This window comes from Macrobrachium nipponense, chromosome 2 (assembly GCF_015104395.2).
Source record: "Macrobrachium nipponense isolate FS-2020 chromosome 2, ASM1510439v2, whole genome shotgun sequence".
Classification (NCBI taxonomy): domain Eukaryota; kingdom Metazoa; phylum Arthropoda; class Malacostraca; order Decapoda; family Palaemonidae; genus Macrobrachium; species Macrobrachium nipponense.
In genome coordinates, this window is record NC_087201.1 from 84,745,821 (window position 1) to 84,753,459 (window position 7,639).

The following is a 7,639-nucleotide window of genomic DNA, read 5'->3' on the forward strand; positions in this document are numbered from 1 at the left end:
CTAAGATCCTCTTGATTTGACGCTTCACTTCTAAAAGACGTCTTCCGAGCAGGTGCGAGAGGACTAGACTTCTTAATAGGAAGCGTCACGTCCTTCCGACGGGGCGCTAAAACTCCCACAAGAGAAGACAGTTGTTCCTGCACGCCATAATGATCTTCCTTGACGCTTCTCCTACGTCTAGTGCCTGACGCCTTTCGTCATCACTCGGGGAAGAAGCATGATGGTGGGGTACTTCCTCATAAGCGTCAGGTGACGTTGACGCCACCTTCGCCTTCTTAATAGCAGACGGGGCGTCATCCGAGAAAGCGCTCCGGGCTAGAATCAATGTCTTGCTTCATATGACGCTTCAGCGGTCTCGATAAGTTTGACTCCTTCCACCCTCGTTTAGGTGAGGGAGAGGGACGAGGACGAGAAACACTCGCGAAGGACGCTTTTTCTATAGCGCCCTTGAGCTGGCTGCCATGAAGCAAAGCTAGCTGAAGGGACGTCTGACCGTTGGGGATTCCCCACGACCTCCTTAAGGCTTTCGACTTTCCTTCTCCTCTGGGCATGTGACTTTGGAAGAGGTCTAGGCCTGGGAGCGCCGCAGGGACGATCAAACGCCCCTCCACAACACTGATAGGGCTCACTTCACTAAAATTTTTCACTATCACAGCCTTACCTTTCGAGTCCGCCATCTTGGACTTCATGTCTCGAATCGTCGCTTTCAGATTGGCGATTTCCGATGCCGAATCCGAAAAGACACTCTGAGAATGAGATTTATAGGGAGAATCTACAGTAGTAGGGTTAGAATTATCATTGAAAGGCTCAATAGGCCTTGAATTCACACCTTCAGTCTTCTAACTCTATCCCTCTCTAACTTCTTCAAATAAGAAGTCAAAGTCTTCCATTCTTCTGCATTCAAACTCTCGCATTCCTTACAGTGTTAATAGCAGAACACTGCACCCCCCTACATTTACGGCATACAGTGTGAGGATCAACCGAAGCTTTCGGTATCCTCACCCTGCAGCCTACATTCACACACATTCTCACACTCACATTAGAATCAGACATACTGAGAAAAATCCAAAAGAGTTATTCCAAAAACAGTCCACAGTAGCGAATGCCAAAACACGATCCAATAAATACGTACCAAAAAGACGAAAAACGTTGATCAAATGTTGAAAAAAGAATCCAAGTCAGGAGGTATAACAACAATGTTGATACCACCGGCGACAGAGAAAATATGATAGAAAACGGGGATGGTTCCTAGTCCTGCCACCCAGGGCAGGCCGGTAGATCACCTGACCTACCTGTAGCGAGTGGCGCGAAATTTGAATTTCTGTCGGGGACGACGGAGTCTTAGCTATGTATATATCTGACAGGTAAGTTGATTGTATGAAAACAGGTGTTTTCAGCACCGGCGACAGAAAAATTATGAATAGAAAATGGGAATGATTCCTGATACCCGCCTCCCAGCGGCGGGAATGGGTACTAACCACCTGACTCCCACTGCGTGTGTCGTAAGTGTTTAAATTTCTGTCGGATTCGGAAAAATACAGCTATATATATATCTGACAGGTAAGTTTCATGAACAAATGCACTTTTTGTGATAAAACTATTAAAAAAACCATGTATGAAAAATTTTAGTGGGTTTTTCTTGAGTTTTAACTAACAAAATAGGTTGTTTTTAGCATTTCATAGGGGTTCCAAACATTCGCGGGTTCTAACTATTCACGGGGGGTTCTGGTACGCATCCCACCCCCGCGAATACGGGGGGGGGGGACCACTGTACACAAGATGCGGAGGGACGGCGTACCCTGGAGTAGTTAGTGTTGTAGTATGGTGGTCACCACTCCATGAGTAACCACTGCCGACCCCGCCAACCGCTGGATCAACCCCTGGATACTAGGCACTCCTGCAGTCCCAGCGACACCCACGCCTGCCAAGGTCGTCTCTCACGGAAGGCACACCTGCGGAAGCAACAGTCGGGTCAGTTTAGAGGGGTACCCTCTCACTTGGGGGGATACGAACCCCACCCAGAGCGGACGGAAGACCCAGAGTGCAACTGTACGTCCAGGTAGCGAGCGCCCTCCTCCACACTCGACAGATCGAGCAAGGAGTAGGACTCTGCTAACCCCCCCGCAGGGGAAGGCGCAAAACGTGGGGGCTGACCAGGGGGTAGAAAGGAAGACGAGGTATCCGTCACCAAAGGAGTCTCTGGAGAGCTTTCCGACGACTCCTTGGCAGGCCTACGTCTCTTCCTACCCTCGTACAGAACCCACTGCGCCTCGGACCAATTAACACAAGTAATGCATGGCTCGGCCCGAGAGCATTCTAGCCCTCGGCACCAAGTACATAATTCATGTGGATCCACGTCTATAAAGGAGCGAAATTCGCCGCATTTAAGCCCCTCCAGCCCAAGACACACTACGGCGGGCGATCAGGGGGGCGCGGCGAAAGCTCCATTTCTTGATCCATAATGTTTAATTCACTTGAAATAAACAATGAAAACTGGGTACTTACAAGTTTCTTTCAAACCAAAACAAACCAGTCAAAGGAAAATACACAACAAAGCATACGACGAGTAGCGGGCAGAGCGATGACGAGCACGTCTTGACACACCATGGCCGAAAGCAAAAGTGATTCTTCACCTCCCAGGCGCGCGGCGCGCGCACTGTCGGACAAGCAGTTAACTACCGTTCTCCCCTTGTTCGAAGCTTACGACCGTTCCAGCTGCCGCTAGCTACTTCCTATTGTTAAAGGACCGAGGGTTTGTATAACGTATCAGAACAAGTACTTTTTCGGAGGGTGGCCTAGCCGCGGTAGTCGGTGAGTTGGCCAGTCCACGCGGTTCTTTACCCTATAAGATAAATTACCGAACTGCTGGCCTCTACCAGCACTTGGGAGAAAAAAACCTACTTCGAGAGGAAAGTAGGTCTCTAATGTTGCTTCAATGGACGCTGGCGCTTGACTAATGTCTATTTTGGGTTACAGGACGTGTTAAAGTACTTTTAAAAGAAGGTTGTCGCACTACAGTAGAGGCCAGCCATTCGGTACTACCTATTTCACCCTAGGCTACCTCATTACAGTACCCTAGTCACCAATGTTACCCTTGCCACCAATGACCCCTTAGCCACCTAGCTTAGAGGGAGATAGCTAGGCTAGGCAGCTAGCCTAGCTACCTACTTCCCCCTACCTAAGCTAGGCAGCTAGCCTAGTACCTCAGTAGGCTAGTACCTATAAGAATTGGTGGAAAGGGTTAGGTACCACTTACCTAGCTGCCTAGCCTATCTCCCTCTAAGCTAAGCGGCTAAGTGGTTAATTGGTGGCCTAGCTCAGCCGTCTAACTTTGAGAGAGACTAGGACCTAGCCCACTTCTACATTAGGGTAAAAAACCGCGAGGTACAGGGGTGGACCATGTACGATCAATGTGTACAACCCCAAAAAAAGTACATTATAACGCGTCCTGACATCGGAGATGGGCATCAGACGCGACTTGTTGGTGAGAAACAGAGCTAATGACCTCTACTCCGGTGTCAGGACGCGTTATAATGTACTTTTTTCTTGGGGTTGTACACATTGATTGTACATGGTCCACCCCTAGCTATGTAACCTAGCTAGGCTACCTACCTAGGGCTAGGCTAGTCAACGGTTTGCAATTTCATTCGAAAAATTTGTATTTTCGTCCCAAACAGTAGCTAGGTACTATATTTATTGATGGTATGTTTTCGGTTAATCTAAGTAGATAGGTACCATATTTTCTCCCTACCTGGGACTAACCATTCGTAGGTACCTACCTACTAGGCTAGGTACTAGCTAAGTAGACAACAGCCTAGGCAAACCTTACCTACTAGGCTAAGTAGGTAACAACATTACTAGGTACTAGGCTAGCCTTATGTTGGGCTTACAGAATATCCACACTGCAAAATTGGTTAAATATTAACCTTAAACACTTACCTTGAAGACAGCTCTAAAACTTTGCACACAATCTGTACAAGAATTCACTCTCGGTCAAATTAATTTCAACTAAAACTTTTGAAAGAGCACCGTACCTCAATCCCAGGCGAACATGACTTTACTGGTGGTCTTGGAATCCTTGTAACGGCTCCCCGACTCCAGGCGAGATTTTTGCACACATCATCTATGGCATATGATATATATATATATATATATATATATATATATATATATATATTATATATATATATTACTATATAGTGTGTGTGTGTGTGTGGGTGTGTGTGTGTGTGTGTGATATATATATATATATATATATATATATATATATATATTATATATATATATATTATATATATATATATATGTGTGTGTGTGTGTGTGTGTGTGTATGTATATAGAATATATATATATATATATATATATATATATATATATATATATATATATATATATATATATATATATATATATATAGTGTATATATGTATATGTGTGTGTATATATATATAAATATAATATATATATATATATATATATATATATATATATATATATATATATATATATATATATATATATATATATATATATACATTATATATAGTCACAATATGTATGTGTGTGTGTGTGTGTATGTGTCTGTGTGTGAGTGTATATATATCTATACATGTGTGTGTATTTATATATCTATATATCAAAAATATATAATTATAGATTAAAAAAATCAAAGTATCAGTCATATGTATGTTTTTGTATACAGACATACAAGTAGACGAAAGCTCCCGTCTGTTTTTTATGTATTTTTGAAAAAATGATATACACGAAATTTTAGTATTTTTAATACACATTTTACATAATTGTGGACTTTGATTACTTGAAGATTTTCCAGTCACGTTATGGTGATTTTTTTGTATATATATATATATATATATATATATATATATATATATATATATATAATGTAGCACGAAGGAACACTTGCTTGGGAATATCATTAAATCCACAGTAGCGGGTGAGTGGAACTGGGACTTTAAGCAAATTCGTTGATCGTAGTTTATTTTTACAATCTAGTTCACACTGAATCCAAGAGAGGTTGACAAGACTTATTCGTCTACCCAGGGTTGAGGTGGAGCAGGTAGGGGAATGCCGCAGTGGAGACACATCCTCCTCAAGTATTTTATACCACCAGGTGGTGCGGGTTGGTGGGGGATCAGGAGGTAGAGATGGTTCTGTCCCAAGGTGGTGTAGGACTAATATAGCCTGGTCTTACTTAAGGGCAAAATCAACAAACATATAAGTGAAGGTCCATGCAGCAAGATCAGGGAAGATTTTTTTTTTCATTATTATTATTATTATAATTAAACTATTCACATTCAACAAATACTTAAAACTAGTTGACATGGCTTCAATGAAAGTAGACTCCATCAGATTCCTTCCACACGGTCAATGACCAAAGGAAAAGGAATCTGTTGGAGTTCATTTTTATTGGATATAAATCTCCAACTTGAATTAGCTATTGATCCTCTTTCCATGTCTTTTTTGCTTAAAGAACACTCTGCTAATTTCACAAACTTCAACCCTGTCCTCCCTTTGTATCTCTTTGTATAAATAAGCCTTGACAACCTCCTGAATTTAGTGTTAACTTGAGAATGTAGAAATAAAGTAAGAAAGTACTTATCCAGTCCCAGTTTCACTCAACTTCTACAGTGGATTTAAGAAGTGTGTATGTGTGTGTGTGTGTGTGTGTGCGTGCGTGTGTGTGTGTGTGCGTGTTTGTATGATTATATTACTTTAGCTCGTGATTCATTTATCACACATATTCACAGGTGAAAAATAAGAGACAGGGTGTAGGTCCTGACCGGTTTTGCCTTTATTTCCAAGCCATTGACAAAGGACTGATACATAGTATTAGAAGTCACAAGTATATAGTATACTACAGAGACAGTACTGACGAACATACACACAACCGTTTGAGACTGCAGATCCACTCACAGGCAGTGTCAAGGTAGGACTGGCTTTCAAAAATCATTTGGCTAAAATTTACAATAAATTCTCAAGTGATACCTACTACCGATAAGGGTACCCACCGTAGGAGACAACAAGTCTACACCTGACAGGTGTCAGGGAGGCGGGGTTGGACATCTCGTCACCACTAATGCCCCCTTACTGTGTTTACAAATATAATAATCCTATTTCCATATATCTCTACTGCCTAACTTAAAATTTAAACAGTTTACAAATTTCTTTTGATATTAAAGGATCCAGTTTATACTACATTCCTTGACTGATATTCATATTCTTGTTGTAACTTTCTTTTATAAAGCTAGATTCAATGATATTCCTTTCCATTGCATTATTAGAACACACAAACTTTTTTGCCCCTTCCCAGTTATTATAATAGCATGATTGTTCTCACTAACATGTACAGAAATGCCACTATTTCCCTGTGCCTATCTCACACATTGTTTATGTTGTTCTATTCTTTTTTCCAGTGTTTTACTCGTTTGACCAATGTAGAAGTTGTCACAAAACTTACATGGAATTTTATATACGCATCCTTTCATATTGTCGGGGGAGTTCTTGATAAGTACCTGTTTCATTGTTTTTAAAAACTACATAAACACTAAAATTCTTCACGAGATGTGGGATATCTTTCATATTATTATTATAAAGCAAATTTTTTGTGTTGTTAGGTTCTTTTTGGGTTCGATACATGGTCTTTTTTGCCGCTTCTAATGTATTGTTTAGTACACTATCTGGATATTTCAGTTTCTTGCCTGTATTCCGAATCTATCTCCTCATCTATATATTCTAGGCTTCATACCCGTAGTGCTCTTAAAAACATAAATGCAAACACTGATTTTTTAACCTTATTGTTTTGTCCAGAATAGAAATGTACATAGGAAGAAATATTAGCAGGTTTTCTGTTAACACTATATTTAAACCCACTACTGTTTCCCGTATGAGGACATCCAAAAAGGGTAGCATCCATCTTTTTTTTTCTATTTCCATAGTAAATTTAATTTACGGTACTAATTGATTTATACTGGCAAAAAGTTATTTACATCTTCGTTCCCTGGCCATACACAAATTATGTCGTCAACATATCTAAACCAAGGAACATTGCGTGGAATTATATTGTTTAAAATTTTCTTTTAAAAAATCCATATATAAGTTACTTAGCACTGGGGACAGAGGGTTTCCCATTGCCATACCAAAATTTTGTGAGTAAAATTTTCCATTGAATTCAAATTTACAGTCTTTTACACATAATTTGATCAGTTCAATTAAGGTGCTTTTAGAAAATGGAATATCCAGCTGTTTGTTTTCTAATAATTCCGATAGAAACTCCAATAGATCATCAATAGGCACCTTTGTGAATAGTGATACTACATCAAAGCTCACAAGTTTCGATTCACTAATAACTTGTACACTATTTAGTTGATTTATCAAGGCCACATTATTCTTAAATATTGGCATTAGAGATGTTTACCTACAATGGGTTAAGGATATCCACTAAATACTTCGCTAGTTTATAAGATGCGGAACCCACTGAGCTGATAATTGGTCTGGCAAGAAAGTGTGTTTTATGGGTTTTTATCGTACCATACATGTACATCCCTTGAGAATTTATTGTAAATTTTAGCCAAATGATTTTTGGAAGCCACTCCTACCTTGACACCTGCCTGTGGGTGGA

At 40.4% G+C, this 7,639-nt stretch overlaps 1 protein-coding gene across 1 annotated transcript in view; it reads right to left on the bottom strand.

Moving 5' to 3' along the window:
- Nucleotides 1-4,069, bottom strand: part of LOC135220747 (uncharacterized) — a 671,524-nt gene extending 667,455 nt beyond the window's left edge. The window contains exon 1 of the mRNA XM_064258199.1: nucleotides 4,035-4,069. The gene's annotated coding sequence lies outside the window, so the exon portion shown is untranslated. The remainder of the gene's footprint in view (nucleotides 1-4,034) is intronic.
- Between the last annotated feature and the right edge of the window lie 3,570 nt (nucleotides 4,070-7,639).